We start from the raw sequence: 26,180 nt of genomic DNA on the forward strand, positions 1-26,180 counted from the left end.
ATTATTGATTATCTAGGCCCTCTGATTTCTATAAGGTCAGGATTAATCTGTTGTAAGGGGAAAGTCTTTTCTCCTTGTCTGGAAATGTCCTTTCCCCACTGTCTGCCTTGAAGATGCCTACTCAGTTTTTAAAAATCCAGCTGTAATGTTGCCTACTCTGTACAGCCTTCTCTGAGCTATTGCTGCACTCAGGAAGACAAGAGTCCTCTGTTACATGCCGTTGCTCTAGCTTGTAAGAACCTCTATTGTCACACCATTCACAGTGACTCAAGAGTATTTGCCATCACATCTGTCTCCCTTACAGAATTTTTTGTATTGTTCACACCAGTCATAGTCTGGCACATAGTAGATGATCAATAAGTATTTGTCAACTGAGTGGCTGAAAAAATAAATAAGTAGATCTTAAGTGCCAGTACCCAAGGTCCCATAGGTAGTAAAAAGTAATGCTAGAATTCAACAGTGGATTGAGACCACCCACCTCAAGCCCATTTTTGCCCAGCACCACACTGCCTTGCACTTTTGGATTTTCAAATTGAGGTAGCTTATTGTCTACCTACGATAAATAGGAGTGAACTGCCATGAGCCTTATATATTTTTCCAGTCTCTTCTCTCCTCCCTGTCCTCCCTTTGGTGAAGAGATTTCCCAGAATCACCACTGGAACTTAGTTTTGGGGTAGTGTTGGCCCAAGAACAGAATGAACTATCATGAGGTTGAGCCCTTAAGAGTCAAGAGCAGAAAAGAACTTTCCTTGAAGTCTTAAGAATTGCTGGCATTTCTCATATGTTTATTGTGTGCTTGACATATTGGTAAGATTTTGCATACTTTGATTTAATTGTAACAACCACCCTTTGAGAGATGCCTTCCTGATGTGATTTATTTCACAAATAGGGAACAGAGAGTCCTGAGATCCTGGTAACTGCCCGAGGCCTTGTTGGTTTTAGCAGTAGCAGAACTGCGACCGGAGCCTGCACTGGGCATGCCTGATGTCAAAATCTAGTCTCTTACAGTAATGGTTCACCACCAGGAATACACCAGTAAGGAAGAGGGAAAGGGAATTAATTAGGAATTGGCATTTATTCGGGTAATGGGTACCTGTCAAGCTTTGTGGCCACCCAACATCTCTGAACACCTTTCCTGTATTTGGGTGATTTTACACATTGAGAGTCCCACCCACCCAAAGGTGGAAACCAGACATTTGCAGTTGTGCAAAATGGGACAATTCCACTCAATACACACAGGGGGACTAACTGACCGAAAAAGTGAAAGAACCTCACAAAAATAGAAACAGTAGCAGGCACACCGGTCCCTTTAGCCACTGCATTCTGTTAAATGCATTAAACAAAGGGGCTGTTAGAGTGGAGTGACTCTAATGCCCAACAGCCAATATAAGCAAATCCAAATCTAAACCTTACTTTTACAAACGCCTCCAAGTTATGAAATCAAAATACTAAAGACAGCCAATCACAAACAGTCAAGTAGGCTTTAAGCTGTAGCCAACTAAATAATTTCCACACTTTCTCTATTAAGTTTTCCCTCTGGCTCCTGTGGACAGAGTGCTCCTAACCACTTACAATCTGGCACTACCCAAGTCAAATCGATTTTTGCTCAAAAAACCTCTCAAACATGTTTAATATTCCTCAGTTTGTTTTTTTAGCAGTTCTAAAGCATTGCACAGAGATTTAACAAGGCCATACAGCAAAATCTCAGAGAGTGACCTTAATCTTGGGCTATGGGGCTTATGAGCTACGTGATTAGAGAAGCACTGGCCTGTCTCTTTGGGTAACTAGGCATCTGGAACCATAGTCATAGGGCATGGCAGAAAGCAGGCTCCATCCCTACCCTCATCTGTCATGGCTTTGGGGAACATCAGGCCTTTCTCTGATATACGGTGGAAGCTGGGGACCAACGCTCACAGTTGTAGTTGTATGAATGATAAACTATTGCTTGAACCCCAGCAACCAAGCAGCATTCAAGACTCCAGAAGGACCAGCCCTTCCTCTGGTAGAATCAGTGTAGGATCTGAGCCTCATAGGTAGCCAGAACTGACTGCTTTAAGCCACTGGCCTATAGCCAGTTTCCAGCAAGCTTCCAGGGAAGGAACTCGTAGCCTAGAAGGAAACCTGCAGAGAGAATCAGTCTTAGACAAATTACCCCTTTCTCTCCCTTGCTTTTCCAGCCTCCCTTGCAGTAAGGGCATGGTGTGTGGTCTAGGCCCTGCTGGTCAGACATGCCCATGTGAAATTTGATTTAGAAGAGAGCAGGGTGAGAATACAGGAGCATGAAACACATTTCCTGTGGTGGCTCATAACAGAGGCCTCTGTTCCTGGGTACAACGGTGGTGGTAACTCTGGAATCCAGGGCCAGCATCAACTTTGCCGGTTCTGATATGTGTGCCTAGAGAACGCTGCGACAGGGCCGCTTCTGGGACAGACTCATGGGTGGTTGGTACTGTTTCTGTCCATGTGCCTTCCAGCTGATCTGGCCCTCCTCAACATTCTCTGAGCTTCCTAAAGCCAACCTGGGATAAATTCATCCTCTGCTTCAATTCAAGCTCAAGTTGGTTCTGCTTTGATGGCCCAGAAGAAGAGTGATCACTGACCATCTATTTTGTGCCTGGCACAGTCCTCGTCACTGTCCTATTCTTTATCCAACTGGATTCTCACACACATACTACCAGACAAATACAATTTGAAATGCTGAAGAAAAGGGGGGGAAGGCTTGGGATGAGGCTGACAAGACCAACACACCAGAGATTGTTTGTCAACCATTGACTTTGTGCCTTATCCCATATCCCATAAGCATGCATTATATACACCCCAAGTTGTAGGTAAAATGAACACCACATACCTGGCTGCAGATGTGGGAGTGGAAGCTTCCACATACCCTCCTACAAGGTTCTTCTTTGCAATCTCATGCTGGCAGCCAGACATACAAAGTATTGGAGATTCTCCCACAAGCTCTGACTTACTGTGTATAACGGTGCTTCAGAGAAAGTGCCTAGATATTGTTCTCTGACCCTGGGACCACCCCCTGCCCAGGCTTTCCTGTTGCAACTCCCTATAGTCACGTAAGCTCTAACTCCTCAACTGAAGTCATGATTTCCAAAATACACAGTTCCTCTTTCCCTGCCTGGCCTGCAACTGATACAATCGGTAAAATGAAAAGGGGGATGGGAAATAATGTATACGGTAAAAATAAATCTCAAATACATTTTGTTCAAAGCAAACTAGAATAATGGGAAAACCTTGAGCTTCAGGAATCATAAACGATCAGGTTAAAATCTCAGCTTTACCCCTTGAAGTTCTGTGATGTTCAGTAAGTTAACTACTGAACATCTCTGAGCCTCCATTGTCTCATTTTAAAATGGGCACAATATTTGCCTCATAGGCTTGGTGACGATTAAATGAGAATGTTTTAAAGTGTTGAGAACACAATAGACTCAAATCTCAGGCCCTTTCCATTTGTGACCAATGTTTAGAAATCAAATATAATGAGGATGTGTATTTGTTACTCATTTTAACTGAGAATTCTTGTTTTTGTTCAAAGATTTATTTATTTATTTGAGAGAAAGAGAAAGAGCACACACATGAGTAGGGGGAAGGGCTGAGGGAGAGGGAGAGAATCTCAAGCAGAATCTATGACATGGAGCACTTGATCCCATGACCCTGAGATCATGACCTGAGCTGAAGCCAAGAGTTAGACACTTAACTGACTGAGCCACCCAGGTGCCCCAAGAATTCTTGTTTTTAACAGCTATTTATAGGACTTGCAGGATAAAAATGAATACCTTTATAAAACACAGCTTTAAATAATATATATATCAAAACAAAATTGTGATTGCTCTGGATTTGTTCTCTCAAATTGGTTTTTAAAAGTATTCTGTACTATGCTTCTTTTATTTTTTATTTAGTTCTTAAATATAGAATGCTTCACAAATCTGTGTGTCATCCTTGTACAGGGGCCATGCTAATCTTCTCTATATTGTTCCAATTTTAGTCTATGTGCTGCCGAAGTGAGCACTGTACTATGCTTCTTTTAATATACTTCAGAAAAAAAGTGTAAGCTTTCATAGGCTATGGAGTTTTAAGTTTTCAGAAAGTAAAAATTTCATTTTTCACATTTATAAACAGGAAAAAATGTTAGACATAGCATATACTTGATTGATAACTAATTGTTGATGGCACATTGAGACAATAAAATACAAGATAAGAGTTCATTGTACTCACATGGAGAGGCTCATTAGTAGTTTTGAAAATAGTTTCACCAAGGGCATAGTTCTCCCAGTCTATGACCCCAAGGATGACTTGGCTCTTTGGGTCTCAGTGTTTCCTCACCAGTTACTGCAAAGAAGGCTTAATGTGGAGTCTTCCAAGTTCCAGCATTCTAGGACCATGAATGTGAGCTCTGCTGGCAATAAATAACATTTACTCAGTTATTCCTCCTCCTCACCAAATGAGAAAAGCAGGTGATAATTAGATTCTTCCCAACCCTTGAATGTGATAATTTAAAAGAATAATAATAGCATGGTATGTGTAATAAGGCATTTTACTGAATGTTTTATAGCCAGTACATAATTCAATCCTCACAATCCCAATAACACAAAACTATTCTCTAATTCGCAGACAAGGAAATGGAGACAGAGTAAAGCTAAGTAACCCTCACAATGGTGCCCAGTAAGGACAAAACCTGAGGGAATACTGAAGTGTGGTAAAGGGTATTGGCTCTGGGAGTCAGACTGACCTGGTTTTAAATCTTGACTTTACCTTCTTTGTGTTTTAGGGGCAAATTACTTAATCTTTTCAATCCTCCATTTTTGCTATCTGTTCAATGATGATGATACTAGTTGTATTTCCCTCCAAGAATTAAATTAAATCATTTGTTTAGTGTTCAACAAGTAAGAACTATACTAGAGATGATGATTTATATTACCTCCCGGAGAATTTCTGTTCAACAACACTCAGTATCTTAAGCAAACTGGCATTTCAAAACCCAAGCGCTGTGCACAAATGTTGTTAGACACATGTTAACCTTTTTCACCAATTAGAAAGACTAATACAACATAACTCGCTAAGCTGCTTCACATTTCATGCATACTCAGAGAGGATGTCCAAAAAATTAGCTCTTTATGACAGATTGCTGTATGCCGTATTACAAACATATTTCCCACTACTCATAGGAAGGCACTCAGCAATCCAGAAGGAATTTTTCAACATGCTAATTAATGCAGATAATATATCTTCTCTGCAACTGAAAAGGTCAGAGGAATGTATCCATTCTCTCTTTCATTGATTAAAAAATGTTTGCATCCTCTTTTGATCTTCTCCCTATTTTACCCAAAAGAACTGAGGATGCCCACCCAGGAATATTAGATAATCTTCCACCCCATTGCCTAATGGTGAGAAACCTCTTGACGACTTTGGGCTCAGCTGTGCTCATTAGGTACAGAAATGCCCTGAGAAGATAGCGAACTTAGTCAGATTTTTGTTTGTCTGCAGTTTGATGTAATAGTGTTTTATTTTTGGCCCCCCGTTGCTCAGCAAAAAAAAAAAAAAAAAAAAAAAACCTGGTTAAGCTGCTGATTTCCTCTAAATCGCTGAGCACAGGGGATTGTAGCTTGATAAAGTCATTTAGTTGCTACATGTTTATATTCAAACCATGCCAGGGGCTCTTGCTGGAGTTTTTCATGAGGAATGTGATGATATGTACTTCACAGGGTTAAAATAGCTGTGAATTTACCAGTACTACCTCATAGGGGATTTTAAAAAAATTTATTTCATCTTTAGGGCTTTGAAATATAAAATTTTATGTAGGTTTTCACTGAAGATGTTACAAAGAGAAGTATGTATGCTTTCACTGAACAAAATTAGCTGTAACTTCCTCAATTCCTAAATTCTGAAACACTAATACATTGGCCATTTGGTCTTGAATGTGGCACCCTCAAGACATTTCCCAGGAGGTGTTATAAAGGCCTACTTGAATAGAAAAATTCATAATTGTGGCATCAACACTAAAGTGAGAGAAGGAACTAGGGGATGAGAGAACTGATATAAAAATACCTTGTCTCCTTTTCCTGTTTTCTTTTCTCTTCTCTCTTTTCCCAGCACTGAAGGGAAAGGCAAAACTGGGAATGTAGACTGTGCTTATCTAAAATAAGAAAAAATGTTGAGTTAGAAAAGCTGTTGATTTTCCATCCATCCACCCATCCATTCAATAAACATGTATCTGTTAAATATCTGTAAAAGGCCAATGTGCTGGAGATACATAAACAAAATTGTGTTGTTCATTAATTCAGTTATTCGTGTAATAAACATTACCAATTAGCCAATATTTGATTCATGAAAACTGAAAACAAGTAATTATAACATATGGAATGAGTATATAAAAATATTCAAGGGTGGCTGGCTGGCTCAGTCAGTAGAGCATGCAACTCTTGATCTCAGGGCGTTGAGTTCAAGCCCCATGCTGAGCACAGAGCTAGCTTACTTAAATGAAAAGGCACTCAAAATGCTGAGGAAACAAGAAGCTGAGAAAATAAGCCCTCACCAGTAGCGTAAGTGACAGAGGCTGAGTTAAAGAGGCACATAGGTTGCAAGCTACAGGTTATATGGTAAAGCTGTCTCTGGAAACTTCAGCTACTAAGGTACTCAGAGGCAGTGTGGGATGACAGAAAGATTGTGACCTCAGGAGCCACACAGACCCTGGGTATGCATCCCTATTGTGGCAGACTACATTTCCAATCTCCTTTGCAGCTGTGCAAGGCTTTGAAGATTAAGTTCTAGCCAATGGTTGCAAGTAGAAGTAGTGCTATAGACTGTGTCCTCTTGAAATTCACACGTTAAAATCCCAACGCACAAGTGTATTAGGAGGTGGGGCCTTTGGGAGTTCACCAAGGCACCCTCCTGAATGGGATTGGTGCCCCTATAAAGGAGGCCCCAGAGAGCTCTCTTGCCTCTTCTGCCATGTAAGGACACAGCTATCAATGAACCAGGAAGACATAGCTGTTTATGAACCAGGGAGAGAGCTCTCATCAGACACAAATTTGCTGGCACCTTGATCATAGTCTTCCCAGTCCCCTGAACCATGAGAAATAAACTTCTGTTGTTTATAAACCACCTTGTTTATGGTTAAGTTGCTATAGCAGCCTGATGGAGTAAGACAATAGAATAATTTCCAAGAAGTATCCTTAAGAGAAGGGATTTCTCTTCCCTCTTCCTATTTTTTTTTTTTTTTCTGTTGGCAGATAGGTGACCAGGAAAACTCATGCTAGGGCAACTACCTTAGATTATCAGATGGAAACCTTGTGTGGAGGATAGAGAGCAACATGAGCCACAGAGTCTGATGAATATGAAGCCACCATACCAGCCTCATGTGGTCTGTGGGAGGAAAATAAAGTTTACCACATGTTTTAGCCACTACTGTCACTTGCAGTTGAACTTAATCCTAACTCCTACCAAAAGTGAGACCTTAATTAAATACAATCTGAAAACTATGAGACTCAGTTTCTTCATCTACAAAATGAGAATAATAATAATACCTATTTTTATAATTGTTGGAAGGACTGAATTATGAGTAAATAAATTTAATTCACCTAAAATAATGCCAAGTATCCAAGTAGTAGTATTATAAACAGCAGTATTTATATGTTTACTATGATTATAGTAATGTTCTGTGTCTTTCCAAAGCTCATGCTCCACAAATCTCTAAAACTTGAACAGAATCAGTACCCTTGTTCTCTGACCGTTGCATCAACTATCATCAAGGTCAAGCATCAGCTGAAATCCATGGTGTTTACTTGAGCAGTGGGGGATATTGGGGTAGAAGAAGATGGGGGAGGAGGGTAGAGTTGGGAGAAATCAATAGTTCTCCAGATATGTGAAGTTTGAGATGCTTATCAGGTATCTAAGTGGAAATAAATGTAGAGTAAGCAGTTTGATATATGATTCTAGAGCCATTCAGGAAGGCACTGGAGCACCGCAGATTTGAGTCTTATCAGCACCTAGATGGTATTAAAAGCTATGGGGTAGAATGAGATCACCTAAGATGTATATCTCAAGATAACAAGGCCAAGAGCATAGTCTTCAAAGCATTCTAATATTTAGAGTTCAGTAGAGAAGAAATTGATAAGGAAAATCCAACCAATAGGCTGTTTCAGAAACCTAGAGACTCAATGTCTTATGGAAGAGGTAATCAGCTGTATCAAATGCCACTGAGAAGTTAAGTGAGCAGAGGACAGAAATTGCCTGTTGGCATTGGTGAGAAATGGGTCACTGGCAACTAGATATGTTAGGCAGCCTCTAAGATGGCCCCCCATGAGTCTCTCCTCCTGGTATCCATACCCTTGACTGGATTTACTGACTTATTTTTATTAAAAAAAAATTTTTTTTTAAAGCAGGCTCCATTCCCAGCCCAATGCAAGACTTGAACTCAGGGCATGCTCCTGAGATAAAGACCTGAGCTGAGACTAACAGTCAGATGCTTAATCTGGCGAGCCACTCAGGCACCATTTAACTGACTTTTAATAGAATACAGAAGTGATGCAGTCTAGATTATGATATGGCTACAGCTTCTATCCTGCTACCTCTCTTTCTCTCTCTCTCCCTCCCTCCCTCTCTCTCTCTCTCTCTCTCTCTCTCTCTCTCTCTCCAGTGTTTGGCTTGGGTGCAGGCACAGAATAAAAGATAGGTTTAAATTGAGTAGGGATTTTTCAAAGCAATGATGAGAGAAGAAAAGAGAAGTTTGGGACTTAAAGAGGCTTATATGGGAGTAGTCATATTGGTGGTCGCTAGACTCTAAGCTATATGAGAAGAGAAGTGAGAACATGAAGTATGTAAGGGAAAGAGAAAACATAGTAGGACAAAAGATTAGAACCCCAGTGGGATGAGGACCCAGTGGAATACCAGAGTAACTGAGGAGAAAGGATTAAGAGGTAATGGGTAGAGAGAAGAATGCTTCAAACAGAGATTTTGAAACACATACTTGTGAATGTAATATCTACAGTACAACCTTAAGAGTCAGTGGCTCAGAGAGAGTGAAGGAAAATGTGGAAAGAAACTAAAGGTGTGGAATGAATTACTGATATAGGTGTGGAAATCATCCAGGATCTCCACAGACATATGGTAAGGATGACAGTGAGGCAGATGCCGGGACCACCAGACCCAGGAGTAGCAGGTTCTCTACCCAGAATGAATTTCCTACTCTATCACTCAGAGACAATCGGCTTCCCTGACACCTCTAAGCTCAGACATTAGAAAGTGGTAACTCACATTAGAACCATAATTTATCTAAAGACAAGTCTTCCTCATTTCTACTCTTCCAGGATATGCCTTAAGCCTACAAACAAGTGGTATATTTAATGTAACAGCACAAGAATCAAAAGTAAAAAGGTCACACATAAACTGGTGCCCCCAAAACTGAATCATTCTAAACAAAGATGGTCATATTACATACTCACAGCTGGAGGCACTGAATGATATAGAAGACAAAATTGGGCTGCTTGATGTGTGCTCCTTAGTCACTTCAGGTTTTGTCAACGAGCAAGAAAGATCAAGACACTGGGGGAATGTAGGAGGAAAAATAGCAAATTTGGGCAAAGGGAATGAAAGGAAGGCTATAAGTAGATCTTTAAAGCATTTGCACCTGCTTAGGAATGAACTTTAAAGATTTATTTATTTGAGAGAGAGAGAGAGAGAGAGAGAGTGCAGAGGGGGAGGGACAGAGAGAGAGGGAAAGAGAATCTCAAGCAGACTCTGCACTGAGCGCCAAGGCCGACATGGGGCTCGATCCCATGACTCTGAGATCATGACCTGAGCCAAAACCAAAAGTCAGACACTCAACTAACTGTGTCACTCAGGTGCCCCAGGAATGAACTTTAGAAGAAAATACTATTTTATCATATAAAAATTTTTCAGAAATATTAAACATAATGGAACCACATTTGTGGTTCAATGCAATTGATTGTGGTGACAATGCAAAACACCCACTTAAAGTTTGGAAGACTACTTTTAAATTATATTAAATCTTAATTAAGTGCTTGATCACTACTACAACACATGCCAGCTGGACTCTGAGCTTGTTTTCTCACCTGTAAAATGGAAATAGTAACCAAAAATTTCATGGGATTTCTGTAAGAACCAACAAACATGGTATATGTGAAAGTGTTTTATAAATTCTAAAGTTCTCTACACATAAAAATATCTTCATCAACATCCACAGGAAATCATGATTATCATATGAACATCCATTATTTGTGTCTACCTAGACCTCTGCCCTCCTTCCACTAATAACATATCCCCCTCCCAGTGAAGAACTGTTGTTCCTTATCATTGAGGGAGTACCCACTGCCCATGCTGGCCAAGCGATTCATCACACCTCATGCAGCTGGCCACAGTGCTGGGTCAGGACAGCTGTGTCCTGTAAGTCAGTCCAATCATAGTTCTTCTTGGGTTCCTTTTTCTTTTCTTGCCAAGAGCTATAAGAATATGTCCCCAGAGAGACTGGCAACCATATCCTCCCCTGCCACCTGCAGGATAAAGTTGACATGTAGAAAGAATGAGAAGTGAGACAGAGTCCTTAAAGAATTTCCATCATTCTATATGGCCAGCCCCAACCCTGTCCATCTCATAATTTCCTTACATGAACTTTATGCACACTCACACACACACATACATAAGCATTTGGGTTTCATTTTAGTCACTTCCAATAAACAATTTGGCTAACACAGATTCCACAACAAAAAACTTTCAAATTAAAAAAAGTGGAGAGAGAAGAACTTGCTCATTGTTTCCTTTTCAAATCTAGAATAGTGTTCAGAAGAGCACACAGAACCACTGAATGGGAATAACCTTAGAGATACATCTAGAATGATGTAAAGACACATCATTTTACAGATGAGGGAACTGAACCCCCCTAATATGAAGCAACTGGAGCAAGTTCATAGTTTGCCAGTAAATTCGGTGAGGGTTCTTTGCTTATAAAATAGTTCTTTGGGGGATCCCTGGGTGGCGCAGCGGTTTGGTGCCTGCCTTTGGCCCAGGGCGCGATCCTGGAGACCCGGGATCGAATCCCACATCGGGCTCCTGGTGCATGGAGCCTGCTTCTCCCTCTTCCTGTGTCTCTGCCTCTCTCTCTCTCTCTCTGTGACTATCATAAATAAAAATTAAAAAAAAAATAGTTCTTTGTGGGGCACCTGGGTGGCTCAGTCGGCTGAGTGTCCCACTCTTGATTTTGGCTCAGATTTCCCGAGATCAAGCCCTGAGTTCAGCAGGGAGTCTGCTTGGGTTTCTCTTTCTCTTTCCCTCTGCCCTTACCCCCACTCGCGTTCACGCACTTGCATGCACACTCTGTCTCTATGAATCAATCAATCTTTAAATAGAATAAAATAGCTCTCTGCTTTACAAAACACTACACTATATTTTTCATTTTAGTTGATGCTTACAATATATATTTCCTAATCTATGACCATGTTAAAAAATACTTCATTAAATTTGTAAAACTTTGATTTGTACACAACTCAGGAAAGCACTTATTGCATTTATATATAATTCCAGCTTGGACACGCTACTTATGGTATCAGAAATTCAGAGTCTTTTCAATGAGTCAGCACTGGGATAGACAAAATGTTTAGATTGGAAAATCTCAGTATCTTGAAGAAGTAGAGACAATTGCCTGGTAGAAACATGATACTCCTATTAAATGTTCCAGTGATTCCTAAAGCAGTTGATGAAATCCTTACTGCTGTAATTCTTGTATTAGGTAATTTTAATAATTTCATGTTCTAAATCACAACCATTTAACCAGTTTCTCTTGGAGTGCAATTATTTTCATCAATCTTTCTGTATATCTAATGGAACTGAGAGAGCCCCAAAGGGAATCATATATCAGCTCCCTCCGTAAACTATCCTTTTCGTTCAGTGAAACACAGCTCAAAATAGGATTTTCAAGGGTGTCATTTTTCAGATGTTATTCAATGTTGTTTACTATTTGCTTTTATTTGAATTACTGAGCTCAATTTTCCGATCTATGGGTTGGCTTTTTGTAGATCTTCAAATGCATGTATCTTCTTCCATACTATCCTACATTATTTATTTGCTTATATATCTTCTTACATATATAACATATGTAACTTGCATATGTTTACTTTTGCCCAGTGAGGACTGGGTGGAAGCTTATTCTCAATGTTTTGCCACCTCTTATCCTCTATCCCTGTAAAGCCCCAGAAAGTTGCTACAGAGGGACCAAATCTCTACTGGGTTAAAGCTGACAGTGGGCAATACTGAGACTTCTACTAAATTCAAAACTATGATTTCTGTATGCTTTCTAATGCCAAGTTTTTTCTCCATTGCTTTTTCAGGGGTCTAAGGATAGTGTAGCGGATAGACATAGTGTTAATCTTAAAAGCTATCAGTCACAAGGAGGAGATGTCGTACTAATAACAAGAGAGCATATAATCATAGATATCAAAACCAAAGAGGTGCAAAGGAACAGAAACATAAAAGTCTCAGAGAAAAAAAAATGCAATGCTTATTGAGCAAATAAAGATGTTAACCTTTAGACTGAAAATTAAAACAGCAGCAAGATACTTTTTTTTTCCACTAATAAAAACAGCAATGACTTACACATGTATGTTCAACACTGGCCAGAGTGTGATGGGATAGGCACTCTATCTCTGTTGGTATATCTTATAACAGCACAGTATTTCTGGAAAGCTATTTAACAGCACATCAAGAGTCTTTAAAATATTCACACTTTCACCCACTTTCAAGAACCACCACCCCCCACAAGAAAATCAGAGCAAAGACAAAGATTAATGCATGACATTATTTTGGTGGTGCCTGCAGCAATTAAAAAATGTAAACACCATCAATGTACAAAAGCAGAATGGTTAAATGAATTACAGAACAGGCATAGGCTGAATTATTAAATAGTTATTAAAATGATGTTTCTGAAAATGTTTAAAACATGGAGAAATTCTCATGATTTCACACCATGAAGAAAGTAGGGCATGTGACAAATGTACTGCAGAAGAATCCATGAAACTGAAAGTACCTGTACTCTCCAGCCTTCATTTGAGGAAACCACCCTGAGCAGTTGTTTGTGCCTCATGTTGTCTTAGCTTGTGATAATAGGGGTACCACATCATTTAACTTGTGCAAGTTTAATTCTATGACCTCTGCAAAGAATAAAATGCGAAAAATAACTTCTGAAGTAGCGATGGCAATTTCCACTAGATAAGTGTGTGCCCTAAGTGAGCCTGACATGGGAATTATGAATTTGCTGTTCCCTCAGAAATTTCAGGCTCTAAGGAGCTGTCACAGTGGGGGAATCTTGCCAAAATGTGTAATTCTAGAGTATAAAGAGATAGTTCTATAACATCCTTTGCATATGAACTCTTTATTGCTCTGTACCTTCTCCTCACAATGGCTCCTGTAACATCCCCTAGAGTGTCTCTATGTTGCCAAACTGAGCAGGTTGTTCTCAGGCTTCATCTTATCCAACCTCTCAAGGCACTTGATACATTTACATCTTCTTCCTTCTAGAGAATGTCCACCTCACTTCTGGGAACATTATTCTCTCTTCCTTTTCATCCCATTCATCTGTTTCACTGATCCCTTTTCCTCTTCCTGTAGTCTATTAAGATTATAGTGTTTTCAGGTCTTAGTTTTTCAACATCTTCTCTGGCTAGACTCAGGTGATCATGGTTCAGGAGAACGATGGCTTTAAATATCAACTATAGTCATATGATAATAATAGGACTAATGACTCACCCCCTACTTTGTGCCCCATTCTAAGTATATTACATATATTAATCAACCCTCACAATGGGGCTATGAGATAGTTCATATTATTATCCCCACCTTAAAATAAAAACTGAGGCACAGAGAAATTAAATAATTTGTCCAGAGTCACAGCTAATAGAGGATGGATTCAAGACCTGAACCCAGGCATTCGGGCTGCAACTTGCCTGCCTACTCTTAAGTACTATCCTGTATTATACTCCACCACCTCCTCAATGATTCCTAAATTGTACCTCTATCTGTTACCTCTTTCCTAAAACTCAAGATTTGTACACTGGACATCTTTGGTTTGATGTTTAATGTAAACTTCAAACTTAAATATATCCAAAATGGTATTTTTATTCCCCTTCAAATATCTTCCTCCTGTAGCCTTTCTGCTCAGTGAATGGCCTCCCCACTTTACTAATTGCTCAAGCCATCCTTGACTTCCCTTCCTCTCATTTCTCCTACTCATTTAAATTCTGTTGGCTCTGTCTTATAAATAAATCAAGAATCTCGGGGTTTTTTTTTTTTTTTTTTTCCATCTTTTTTGTAGCTATCACCATAAAGCACATCAACTTTTCTCACCTGGACTCCCACATAGTCTAATTTCTACATAAATTGAGACTACTCTATGCTGAGGAAAATCAGTTCCACTACCCTAGCCATGACATACTGGTCTAAGGGTCCGTGTCTAAACCAGTTGTAACTATATATAAGTGGACATAAGGAAAGTTAAACCTGTTTGGCCAATAAGGATGCTCCATATAAGTGGTGGCCCACTAACCCAATTAGATGATAATTTGGGGGGTTATATGATGTGAGTTTGTATGCTGACCAGTGCTAAGTGACTGCCCTGGTCCTCTGAGGCCTGTTATGTAAGTCTAGTCTTGAAAACCTTGGATCCCTGTGTGCAGACTAAGAAGAAAACATCTCATTGTATTATACATTTGCCTTTAAAAAAGTAATCTTGTTATAGTCCTTTAAAAAAGTAATCCTGTTATAATGCTTCTTTACAATTTTAAAAAGAAAAATGTGCATGGGAAAAGAATGGAGGAAAAGAAATCAAATCGCAATTAGTATTCAACTCCAGGAGCTCTTTGTATGGGGCTTTGTTGTTGTTGTTCTGCTTTTTGCTGTTTTACTCTACTTTTCAGAATATCTTGTTTTGATAATTGAGGAAAACAATGTTAAGAACCGAGTGTAAGAGGGACTGTGGAAAGAGTATTTTCATATTCAAAAAGAATGGGATCAAGGCAATTGTGAAGTATATTATTGTTTATTCACTATTATTTTAAAAATTCACTCATTCTCCTATACAGATGCTTGAATCCTGAAAGAAAAAGAAGAATATAAAAATTTCAAATTCTGGGTACTCTGGGTGGTGCAGCAGTTTGGCGCCTGCCTTTGGCCCAGGGCGTGATCCTGGAGACCCAGGATCGAATCCCACATCGGGCTCCCGGTGCATGGAGCCTGCTTCTCCCTCTGCCTGTGTCTCTGCCCCTCTCTCTCTCTCTGTGACTATCATAAATAAATAAAAATTAAAAAAAAAAAAATTAAAAAAAAAAAATTTCAAATTCTGACCTTTGAATCCATATTTGAAATACTTCTTACTCCCAAGGAAATTTAAAAAAGAAAAGGAAAGGCAGTGGACTCAAGACATTTAGTTCTAATCTATGTGCCCTCTGCTGGCTGTCTTTTTCATGGCTTTCCACCATTGCATTTTTGGTTTTGGGGGAATGTTTTTATGTTTTTCTGATACTACGGCAAGACCAAACAACAACAACAACAACAACAACAAAACAAACCACATAACTCCTCAGATATACAAAACTAGTAACATTTTAAAATTCAAGAACTCTTTGTAACAAGGCTCTGTTGGCCCCCCAAATAACTTGCTGTCTCCTTTAAAACAAAGATAATAATGACTACACAAGGCATTTATATGATGCTCTCTACAGATTTTCCTAAACTCATAGCTATTTAACTTATTGTGATTTTACCTTACCATGACTCATGTGTACATCACTCAGCTGCAAAACGTCCCTCTGCATACAAATTACTAAACCCCAAGCAACCTCCTCTTTGGGATCCAAATCACTTTCTTGATCCCCAGCTGGTTCCATCTCACAGCCCCCTTTCCCAGAGGCTCCCCCTTCTAAACCAGTACCAGCCTAAGCATGGCCTCTTAAGATGTTACTGGTGCTCATATAGAAAATGAGGAAGATACAGAAGAAGGAAAGAGTGCATTCAACAGGAAAAAAATAGGAAGGGAAGAAGGAATAAAGATCAGCAGACTGAGAGAGAATGTCCAGTTGGCATAAAATAATGATTTTGTTCTGTGCTTGATAAATGGCTTTGAAGGTGGTTTCCATAGAGAAGTCCAAGCATGTACTGAATTATGGAGACACTGTTACTTGCATTGGCTAAAGAGCACTACTCTGAAGGACAATATTCTTTTGGTATTATGATTCAGGTTTTTTGGGGGGTGGGGGGATATTGTCAGTATATTTTTATTATTTTAAATTTTATTTTATTTTTGAGAAAGAGGAAGGGAGGGCAGGGGGAGAGAGAATCTTAAGCACGTTCCATACTTAGTGTGGAGCCTGATGCAGGGCTCCATCATACAACCTGGAGATCATGATCTGAACTGAACTGAAGAGTCAGACACTTACCAAATGAGCCATGCAGGCACCCTTATCGCTTTATTTTAAATTAATTTTTATATCCTGCTTTCTTCCAAAAGGGATTTAAGATAACTTCCAAAGATGTTGTAGAGTAACAAGAAGGATTAATTTTTTAAAATTCTGGTGCTCCTCCTGGATTAGCAGATGGTGAGCTGGCTGGAACTGGCTCTACTCCCTCTCCCAATGGGAAACTTGCATCCAACCCCAACTTCCCCTTGCAGCAAGGCTTCGAACTTCCCACTGGTCTCCAGGTCTCCAGGTGGTATGCAGGTGTATTCCCAGTGCTGCTGCAGAGCAGGTACCTAACCTCTGGCTGCTTGGCAACAAGGAGTCCCTATCACTGACAAGGGCATTTGCATGGTCACTCATAAAAAGGAGACCAATTAAATGTTTTTCTCTCTTTCCTGGAGCATTCTAGATCTGCCCATTCCAAGATGCCTCTGCACAGGGTAGTAACACAACTATTGCCTCTCTGACCATGAGCTCTAGCCAACACCATCTGTTCCTACTGGTGTTATTTACAAGACTCAATACAATATATTGGGGATCCCTGGGTTCCTGCCTTCAGTCCAGGGTGTGATCCTGGAGTCCCGGGATCGAGTTCCGCATCAGGCTCCCTGCATGGAACCTGCTTCTCCTTCTGCCTGTGTCTCTGCCTCTCTTTCTCTCTATGTCTCTCATGAATAAATCAAATCTTTAAAAAAAAAAAGGACTCGATACAATATAAATTCACACCACAGAAAAATTAAGTACATACATAAATTTATAGGAATGAGTAATGAAAAAAATAAGAATAAGATGGAACTAGGGTTGATGACATAAATTGATTGCATGTCATGAAGTTACATGTTCTTGTATGCTGCAAGTCCCAGTGATTTCAGCCCTTGTGTATCTTTATTCCCTATAATACTCAGAACAAGAGTCCAAGTATCCACTCCATGGGACCACAGGCAGTCCACTCTTTCTCTAGGTTCCATTCACTGAGGGTCTCTAGAGCCCTACAGAAAGCCTCCATATGCCACAATCCTGTCTTGGTGGTCATGGTCACATGGCTACCTCCTTAGCTTGCCATCTTTATTTTTATTTTTTTTTTAAGATTTCATTTATTTATTTGAGAGAGAGAGAGAGAGAGAGAGAGCACAAGCAGGGGGAGAGGCAGAGGGAGAAGCAGGCTCCCTGCTCTGCAGGGAGCCCAACATGGAGCTCTATCCCAGGACCCTGAGATCATGACCTGAGCTGAAGGCAGATGCTTAAAACTGAGCAACCAACCCAGCCTTCCATCTTACTTTACAGGTTACTTCTGGCCATCTCAGAAGCAGCCTCATCCTGACCTCTGCTATTTTTCCCTCCTAACACTGGGTAATTCCACACCTGAGGTAAAGTTCTAGAATATATAAGACTTTACTAAAAGCAAAGGAGATATCATAAGAGAATTTCTATACAGAAAAGGTAAATTACTTAGATATTTAAATGGTCACAACCTTTAGAATCCATAGGCCAAACTTAATGCAGTTACTTCCTCATCCTTTACCCCAGGGACTTGGTCTAATAGCAGGTTCCAGCTTCTTTCTCACAAAGGAATATTTTTTTAAGATTAATTTATTTATTTTATGAGAGAGAGAGAAAGCACAAGTGGTAAGGGCAGGAGAGAGATTCCCAAGCAGACTCTGCTCTGAGCATGGGGCCTCATGTGGGGCTCTATCTCAACACCCTGAGATCACAACCTGAGTCAAAACTAAGAGTCAGATGCCTAACAAACTGCACCAGCCAGGTGCAGTGCAAGCCCCCAGCACGCCCCCCCCTTTTAAAGATTTATTTATTTACCACACAGGAATTTTTGACTCTGACTTCCCTATTGAGGTTTTTTATTTTCACTAGGGCCTAATAGGGAAGAAAATCATGTTTTCCTCCCCTTCAGCATCAGGCTCTTCTTCCAGACAATAGCATAAAAATCTACACAGATATGAATACCCTAAAGGAGGTCAATTTCATTTCACATTCAGAGATATTTAGTTCTCATACTGTCCAAAGCTCTCTGAAATAAGATTTTGGCTTTACCTTTGCAAAAGAGAAATGAGAATATTTTTCTGAATCTAGGAAAATAGTTCTTCTCAAATCAGAAAACAGCTGGCAGCTTTAAGATAGCAGCTCAAACTGACTTAGTGTCATCAAGATTTCAAAAATACTGGCTCCATATTTTTGGTGGACCACAAATATGGTTCTAAATCTTGAAAACACTGTAGGGGGAAACATGATTTGCTTTGTGTTTCAAGATAGCAATAAGCTTTCCTTGTGGCTATCACAAAGAGAGAGAACTATGTAGGGGCACCTGGGTGGCTCAGTTGGCTAGGGTCTGACTCTTGGTTTTGGCTCAGGTCATGATCTCAGAGATGTGAGATTCAGCATCCAGTTGGAATCCATGCTCAGCAGGGAATCGAGATTCTCTCCCTCTCCCTTTTCTCTTCCCCCTGCTCATACACACATTCTCTCTCAAATAAGTAAACCTTTTTTTTTTTTTTAAAGAAACATACATTTTAATGTCAATTATACGTCCAGATATTGGTTCATTCTAAATAAATTTGAGTGAACATGCTCTGGCACTTATGGTTATAGACATCTTTCTACATTTATGAGCACTCTGGCCTAAACTGGAAAATATTCAAGAAAAAGAAGTACAGTAAAATTTAACGTGTCCTTTGAGTGGGCTTTCTCTTTCTTTCTCTTTTTTTTTCTTTCTTTCTTTCTTCTTTCTTTCTTCAAGATTTTATTTATTTATTCACGGGATACACAGAGAGAGAGAGAGGCAGAGAGAGAGGCAGAGACATAGGCAGAGGGAGAAGCAGACTCCCTGCAAGGAGCCCAATGCAGGACTTGATCCCAGGCTCCTAGGATCATGACCTGAGTCAAAGGCAGACACTCAACCACTCAGTCACCCAGATGCCTCTTGAGTTGGCTTTCATAAATAAATTTGCTGAAGCTAACAACACCGAAGGAAGACCTCTCCACTAGCCAGATAGTGAGGAGATTTTTTTAAAATAAAAAAGTTGGGATTCGACTAAATCTTGAAATTTTTCCAAACACACCTGTTTGAAGCACTGAATAAAGTTGTTTATCATTTATTAAGCACAACTGGAGAAGCTTTGGGGAATCCGTGTACCTTGGAACCAGTCAAGCTAGTATGTTACTTGACACAGAAGAAATCTGAAGCAGTGTCTTATTCAAGTAACATAATCCACAGTCAAATTCTCCCATTTCTATGCACATCATAGAATAATTGGCAGCTACTCTTCCTTTTCCTTTCAACATGCAAGTGGATGAAACCCCTGCATTTCTCACTGCATTCCACACTGACTTGTAGCTGCTGGGGGCAGGCCTAAACTTCAAAGAAGAACTTCTCTTTCCTGAGCCCTGTTTTGAAACTTCAAAGGCCCGCACTGTCTTCGAAATGGTGACAAGTTTCCTTGCCAAGAAAACTTCCCCATGAGGATAATCTTGATATTCTGGGCACAGATGGAGTCCTTGCAGGACTTGGTAACACATCTGGTTTGCGGCTTTGATGAACAAAGAGGCTCCGTATGTCATCATGACTCATCGCTGTCCTCATCAGCATGCATTTCGTTCAGAGACTCTGCCAACGGACTCAACAGAAGTTTTGTCATCATCTACTTAAAGTAAGTCCTCAATTCCATCAGATCCAGGGCCTTCATTCACCTCACTTTCAAAAGATTTTGGTAAGAAATGAGAGCAAAATAGAAATGTTTTCTACTACACAGAAGATCACTGGCCTTCTTGAGGATAAGTCTTTGAAGAGTCAATTGAAACATCAGGGGGGATTTTCAGCTTCCTGAGGGAGAAAAGGAAAGTCTGCTGAGTATAAACTGACTGGAAGGTATTCATTCATGATGTGATTTTTTTTGGCAATACTTGTAGCCATAGGTAAGAGTTAAAGCTTTCCATTCAAAACTTGAGTCACCATTACGGATGCCGGTAAAAACAAAACAAAATAAAAACTATTTTGGCAAAGCCCCCCCCGCCCCTTTTCCTATTCTGGAAGATAAAATTGGACATAGAAAGCAGAACTAACTTTTAAAGCTAGAGGAAGTGCTTCTGTAAACAGGAGAGAGGATAGAGCCTTAGAGAGATTGGTGTAGGTAGAAATCTGAAGACATAATAAAACATGGCAGAAAAATACTTCTGCTCAGATTATTTGCTTAAAATTTGGGAACACAGAATCAGAAGACATACTTTCTTTGATGACATAGTATCGATAATGTAGATGAAACATGGAAACAGAAGGGACTGCAGGAAAGAAAAAGCTGCATTTTCCCCCCTTTGTTTCTCTTCTGGCTTCTATTCTCACTAGAACATAAACCCCCACCCCACTCTCCACATGCTTTGTAATGCAAATGGCCTATGTCCTCCTTGTAAGGGACAAGGGGTTAATGATTCTCTAGAACAATGGCTAAAATTCTCTAGAATAAATAACATCTAAGGAAGGATCAGATGAAAATGACCCAAAGGAAGCTATCATTTGTGCATTTCAGGCCCTGTAACTAGACATCTCAATTACCAAGACCCCCTGACTTCAAGAAATACTACCTGGTCCCTTGTCTTTGTTCTAACTGGTCCCTCCATGCCTGAAAGGACACATATATCAGACTACCATCCTCATAAGAATAGCCAAAGATAAGATTCATGATCTGGGCAGCCCTGGTGGCTCAGCGGTTTAGCACAGCCTACAGCCCAGGGTGTGCTCCTGGAGACCTGGGATCGAGTCCCACGTTGGGCTACCTGCCTGAGTCTCTGCCTCTCTCTCTCTGTGTATCTCTCATGAATAAATAAATAAAATCCTTAAAAAAAAATGAGACTCATGCTCTTTTCCTTTCTAAGTCCTCTGGACACTCTGTCCATACTTTTCCCCCCGTCTTCCACGCCCCTCATCTCTCTCTGATATACATATATCTTCAATAAACTGCTTTGAGCTCCTGCTGGCTCATGCTTGATTTCCATCCTACATGAAGGACTCTCTTGGCTGGTCCCATGGGACCCCCAACCTTTCGGTCTTCAGACCTGGCCTGCCAGCATCACAAAGACAAAGCTGACCTCAGTGACTAAGAACAAAGAAAGTGATGCAATGTGAATTCAACTGGAAGAATCTTGAGGGAATTTAGCACCTGGAAATAAGTCTGTCCTTATGTGGCAAAGGGAGCTAGCTACTGATACAGTCCTAAAATTTTTCAACTATTAATATAAAACGTTAGAAAGCATCTGGGTCAAACTCATACATATTCAAGAACATTTCACCATTTCCAAGTTCTCATACTGACCAAGGACAACCTCCTTGATACTGAAATAAACCATTAGAATTAAGTTTGACTTTTAATTTTGTTTGTGTTTTTTTTTACCTTTTTTTAAAGCAAGGATTCAATTATATCTATATGAAAAATGAAAATGGGAGATATAATTCTTTCTGGGACACATTTTTCTATTCGAGGTGAAGGAAACCAATTTCCAGTGCAATAAATTATATTAACTGAAAAATAGTGTATGTACAAGTTTATAGAATTTTTGTCTAGAGTTGGAATCAACAGTTTTTGGCAAATGTTCAAAGCAGTACATGACTCCAAAAAATTTTAAAATGCTGATCTAGAGAAACAGTTGTACTAGTTATCCTTGAAGCAGGTAGTGATTTGGGATACTGGGCAAGTACATGGAGTCCAGTCAGACAATTTTGCAGTTGGAGTGTTGCATTATATTCTTTACTAGGGTAGAATTAAAATCCTCATAATAGAACAGAGTTGCCTCTAAGAATTTTACCTGATAGATGCCCATTCCTCCTCCTATCAAGTGAAGACTCTCTTCTGAATATAATTTGGGTTAACTGTATTGCCAAGACAAATGGATACTTGAAGACCCAAGTTCCACATCATAGAATACAATAATTTCAACTGGGAAAAAATTTATGGTTTTCCATTAGAAAAATAGAGTAAATCTCTCTTATATCACAGAGACTAAAAACACAGAGTCTAAGAACTCATGAAGATTAGGAAAGTCAACTTTCTGTGGCCTATTTAGTTTGTCTACCTTGAAAATTAGCACTTAAAGGCTTTTAAAACTGAAATGTGAAACTGTGGTCAAGTTCAAAGAGAGGAAAATGAAATTCAAGGAAAGGTTGACTTTCGTTTGTAAATGCCAGTTCACTCTGCATAACCTCCAGGTGTTAAATAAGGCTCCACTTGTACCAGGAGCCTTATTATTTTCTATAATAGAAAACAAGGTTGAGATGGTTTACTTGGTGTTGAGAGCTACGTGAGTGTTATTTCGTCAATACATACTTCTTAAATAAAACCACAAATATCTGATTCCACCATCCAAGCCTTCCCACTAAAAGCATACTCTTTTGAAGCTTTCTAATTTCAAACAACTTTCTTTTTCATGATTATCCTTATTACTATAATGCCCTGACTCACTCCAAGCTTCTGTGTTACACACTAGAGGGGTCTTCTCCCCATACAGCAGTGGGCAGGCTGAGAACCCAGGTACCTCCACACCCAGGTGCCTCCAGCCCCAGGGTTTTGATTTGCCTTCCTATTACCACTTATGGAGCTTTTCTAGTGTCCTTTGTGACTATCTGGTCCCAGCTACCAGATTCTACAACTGGGCCTGATGCCCAGAGAACCACAACTGCCATCACCTTGACATTAGCCCAGTAAGAATGATTTTGGACTTACCTTCAGAACTATAAGGTAATATGTGTTCTTTTAAGCCACTAAGCTTGCGGTCATTTGTTATAACAGCAATGAAAAAACACTTGTTAAGATGACAATCTTTCCAAATTGATTGCCAGATTCAACAAAATCCCAACATGATTTTTTTTTTAAGAAACTGACAAGCCAATCCTAAAATTTACATGGAAATGCAAAGGACCTAGAACATACTAAAAATGGCTCAAGGGAATTTGAGGAGAACGAGGGATATGTTTAAAACTGGATTTGGGTCATGGCTGCACAATGGCTAAAAATCAATGACTTATACTCTTAACCCAGATGAATTTTATGATATGTAAATTATACCTTAATATGGGTAAAAATAAAATGTATGCATACTTACAAGGAGGTGTAATTGCTTGTACATAATGCTTTTTACATTTATAAAACTGTTGAATCTAGGTGATGAACGAATCTAGAACAATTCAAATGATCTACTTCCTCAGTGTTTCTTTGTGTTTAAAAATGTTCTCAATACAAGAATTCTTTGAATTTGTCATTGTTGCAATATAAACTAAATTACAGAGAAGATGAGATCACTGAATAATACCTTTTACTACTGTATCATGTTAAATATAATTTTAAATCATTACTCTGATGTCTGCCTAATTGATTTTTAATTATTTAAAAGTCTTCATAGCTCATAGACATTAGAATCAGGCCCTTTGTCAGAAACATAACCCTATATGATAACATTGATCCTATGAGAGAAGCAGGTTTTATTAAGATTTAGTCTTTGGGCCTCTTCCCTGAGAAAATAACCTGCTGAGAATGTGTTAGCTAACTGCTTTTTAAATTTGTTCACATGTATCAGCTCTTCTTTTCCCCCACAACAACGCTTTAAGAACTTTGTGTATCTAAATCCATCATAGAAACATTCACTTTAAATATCCTTGATTGTTGATGAAATATCACATCAGTGTTTTGGTCTTCACAGTTTAGACTGGTGCCTACTATGTTTATGTCTTCTTAGAATCATAACATTCCAGACATAAAGGGATAAAGATGTTTGCGTGGTTGCCTTACAGAACATCTATAGCCCAAAAATAGACACATTTTTATGCTGTAGGCTATACATTGGTGAGTACATTTTATTGTCACTCATATTCACAACGATTTTATAATGCATTCCATTTTAAGAACAGACATAAATCGTGGCGCCGGGGTGGCTCAGTCAATTAAGCAGCCAACTCTTGATTTTGGCTCAGGTCATGATCTTGGGGTCCTGGGATGAAGCCCTAAATATGGCTCCATGCTCAGCAGGGAGTCTGCTTCAGGACACTCTCTCTCCCTCTGCGCCCCCCCTCGTCCTGCTAGCAAGTCTCTCTCTCTCAAATAAACAAAAATTTTTTTAAAAAAGAACAAATCTTTTTTGCCAATGTTGCTTTATCTTTCTAATAAACATTTGCAAACTAGTGCTAAAAACATAATAATAGTGCAATGTTCATTAGCCAGTGTGAATAGAATCTCATCGGCCACACATTCAAATGAACTGAATTTAATGTTATAACCTCAGCAAGATACCAATCTTTTAAAATAAAATATTAAAAAATATTGCTTGTATACTTACTATTATATACTATACATTGCCAGAGACATTTCACATGTGTGTACAGATATGTATCTATACAGAATTTATTCTACAAATACATAATGGGCAATTAAGAGATTTTTTTTTTTAATGGTATTCTGGCCCTAACACCTGTTTGGTTTTTTCTTGCCTTACTTGCTGACCTACCTAATTCCCAAACTGGGCAGATACAAGTCTGCACTACCCAGAAAACTTTCTCTGACACTCACTCTTCCCCTGGGGTCCCTATGCCCACGTGGCGCCCCCTAGATCCTTGCATATCTTCACCCTCACTGCTTCACTAGGGATGCAACTGTCTCTTTACCAGGCTGCCTTCCCCACTCCATTGTGGTTCCCTCACATGCAGAATCTATGTTTTATTTCTCTTTGTATCACCAGTGCCTAGGGCATCTTTGGATGTCAAATAAATATAGCCTTTGAGGGACACCTGGGAGGCTCAGTGGTTAAGCATCTGCCTTTGGCTCAGGGCGTGATCCTGGAGTCCTAGGATGGAGTCCCACATCAGGCTCCCTGCATGGAATCTGCTTCTCCCTGTGTCTCTCATGAATAAATAAATTAAATATTCTTTAAAAATATAGCCTTTGAAAGATGCTAGTCAGGATGCAGATTATTCCGGGTCAACATCTATTGAAATTCTGCTGTTGGGTAAGAGCTCTAGTCAAGTAGGGAACCCAAGAATGAGTGGATCTAATTCTGTGGAATACAAGAACCTGAAGTATATCACAATTTAGAGAAGAATCTTTTGTGGTTAGAAGATTTTTACATTTTTAAAAATCTTACCTACTGTCCTTTAAGCAAAACTGTATTAACATATTTAGAAAGTATTTAAAATGTGTTTGCCATTCTTATTGTATATAATTATATTTCTATGGTTCTTAAATACTAATAATAGTTAACTCTGCCTGGGACTAATAGAAGCACTTTACATATAATACTGTATATCATTTATACTCAATACTTCATATATACCATGTATATACAGATAATTTATACTTAACCTGCATTATACTATATCATTTATTCTCCACCCAATTACTCCCATTTTGACCATTTTATAGATGAAGAACCAGAAGTGCAGAGAAGCTAAGTTACTTGCACAAGTCATTTAATACAGAATATGATAGAGCCAAAATTTTAACACTCTCACTTTCTCCCCTGGGTTTTAGCTTAACATTTTCAGCAAATCTACAGTTTAAACCTCCTCCTCTGTACGCACAAAAAATTTAGTATTATCAAGTTAACTTACATCTAAATTCAGAAAAGTCCCTTTGTTCTGAATAATTTAAATAACAATGCCATGGATTCTAACACAATCTGAACCCACACAGGAATGGCTGTCACAAGGGAACTGCTGATAGTTGA

At 39.3% G+C, this 26,180-nt stretch overlaps 1 long non-coding RNA gene and 1 other non-coding gene across 4 annotated transcripts in view; both read right to left on the reverse strand.

The window, feature by feature from the left end:
• Positions 1 to 26,180, reverse strand: part of LOC112922013 (uncharacterized) — a 349,135-nt gene that overhangs the window by 291,632 nt on the left and 31,323 nt on the right. For 2 of the 3 annotated variants that reach the window (XR_011995530.1, XR_011995529.1), the window contains exons 3-6: positions 19,544 to 20,304; positions 10,370 to 10,520; positions 6,058 to 6,145; positions 4,228 to 4,405 (exon numbers count right to left, since the gene is read on the reverse strand). This is a non-coding gene — a long non-coding RNA (uncharacterized lncRNA). Of the gene's footprint in view, positions 1 to 4,227; positions 4,409 to 6,057; positions 6,146 to 10,369; positions 10,521 to 19,543; positions 20,305 to 26,180 lie in introns of all 3 variants that reach the window. The other variant, XR_011995531.1, reaches the window with a different exon arrangement.
• On the reverse strand, positions 3,915 to 4,021 carry LOC112922034 (U6 spliceosomal RNA). Its single transcript, XR_003235370.1, has one exon. It is a non-coding gene; the product is annotated as a U6 spliceosomal RNA (small nuclear RNA).

Source organism: Vulpes vulpes, chromosome 12, assembly GCF_048418805.1.
Source record: "Vulpes vulpes isolate BD-2025 chromosome 12, VulVul3, whole genome shotgun sequence".
Lineage (NCBI taxonomy): Eukaryota > Metazoa > Chordata > Mammalia > Carnivora > Canidae > Vulpes > Vulpes vulpes.